The sequence below is a fragment of the Nannospalax galili genome, unplaced genomic scaffold, assembly GCF_000622305.1.
Source record: "Nannospalax galili isolate Female #2095 unplaced genomic scaffold, S.galili_v1.0 scaffold312, whole genome shotgun sequence".
Taxonomy (NCBI): Eukaryota; Metazoa; Chordata; class Mammalia; order Rodentia; family Spalacidae; genus Nannospalax; species Nannospalax galili.
The window spans coordinates 3,126,632-3,128,753 of NW_008335967.1; positions in this window are offsets into that span (position 1 = coordinate 3,126,632).

Consider the following 2,122-nt stretch of genomic DNA (forward strand, 5'->3'; position numbering starts at 1 on the left):
CCAGAAAGGATAAAGCTCTTTGATCTGATGAAATAATGGATTCAATATAGAGCATTCAAAACACCAAGTTCTAATTCGGGGAAGACATTCCAGTGTGTCTTGGAATGTACTTCAGGTAATACCATTTTATTTCTCTTAAGTTATAAGACCTGGGGAGCTTTACTGCGATTTTTTAATTATTATTTTAATGGTCAATATGTAAGAACACCTGTTTTCAGATGCTCAAGACTAAGATCAAGTCAAACCCTAGAAGCTCAAGCTCTGCTTATAACAAAGAGCAAAATGACTCCCTCCATGCTGGCCTTCTTCACCACAGATTCTTGGTCCTGACCCCAGTCCTCCTCAGGCCACCTCCACAGAAGGAGCGGCCTTCTACTCAGACTCATGAGACCTCCTGCTGGTGTTAGCAGCGATCATCTTTCCAGAGGCACAACTGACTGCCCAGAGGTAGCACTCTGTCTCTTCCACAGTGTCATAAACTGTTGTATTAAACCCAGGCAGGGTCCATAACCTTGATATGAGGAATACTTGTTTCAGGAAGAGTAAGAGGTATAGTTTTAAACCTGTCTGTGGGTTTATAACCCCCCAAAGAACATCCTGTCTGCACCGCAGAGCTCTTGCTTTACACTTGAGTGAGTTTCACAGAACCCAACATTGGCATTCTGCCACTCGCAGACTCCAAGAACAGCCTGGGAAGCCAAGAAACTTGATGCTCCACTTACTCTGAGAGGGGCTAGGGAAAACCTTTCACCCCCGACTTTTGGCCCCTCTTACAAGACGTACCATTCCAGCAAGCAGTTTTATAGACACCCACTGCTCTATGTCCTGTATCTTTGGGAAGAAGGGGTGGTGGTAAAGGTTTTGATCCAACACACTTTTTCTAAGATGATGCACCAGATGGAAATGGTGGGAGAGCGTGTCCAGGTCACCTTGAGCCGGCCTGTGCTGTGCTTGGGGAGTTTGGGAACTTGAATTGACCCTTGTCACTTAGGGACAGCTGCTGCATTTGCTGAGGGGTGACTTTACATAACTTGAGGGTTCTCTCTAATCACCCTTTAGAACTATTTTAAGCACTTAAATCCCTGCCAGCAATTAAGCTGCTACAGAAGCACAGGCAAGTATTGCATCACTTCACATGTTTCAGACAATACACTCAACCCTAGTAGTTATTGCATCAGCTCTGAGCAACCCACTCTTCCAATCAATTAAACGCTCACTTGAATACACAAGTGTCCGCCAGTCACATCTCAAACCACCATCTCAGGCTTATTACAGATTTTGCTGAGGGAATGCAGTGTCTTCTCAGGACTTAAGCAGCCCCACCTCTGGGCTAGCTGGCCTTTGAAGAGACTTCCCAGAGGCTCTGAGAGCAGACCTATCACCTTTCTCCCTGAGGGAAAACCTTCTCAAGTCTCCCAGAAAAAAAAAGCAGCTCTGTGTCCTCCTTAATCATTTGTTTTTGTTCTGGGGCCTTAAGAAACAGAACAAGTTGTGTTTATTGGTCCTTCATATTGGTTTATTTTTTGCTGCACCACAGCTCATTAAAGGAAAAGAAACAGAATATACAGATAAGCAAAATGAATAATTAAGATAACCTAAATTCTTACCATCCAAAATGTATCAGAGCTAGAAGATGGACTTCCAGTCATTTGTGTTTTGTGTTTGCAGTCATTGCTAGCAAGCCAGACACAGATCCCAGTGTAGATGAGAGCTCAATATGTAACAAAGGGAAAGAGTACAGTGTAACGAAGTACTGGTTCACCTAGTTCCATATTTGGAAGATGACCATGAACATAAGAAAATATATGAATTTTCTAAATATAGAAAACCCATTTCAAATTGATTACATTTTTTCAATCTAAAAAATAACAATGAAGGTATTTTTTAGAACAGTCTAGGAATCTGTATCTACATTCTAAGAGTGGAGGAGACCTGTGTTAAAAAATTACATTTATTTATTTATGGTTTATTTATTTATGTGTGTATGTGTGTGCATGTGCATGTACCACGGTATATATAAGGGTGGGATGTATGAGGATCAAACTCAGGTTCTCAGGCTTATTGACAAGTGCCTGTATCCAGTGTGTGTGTGTGTGTGTGTGTGTGTGTGTGTGTGTGTGTG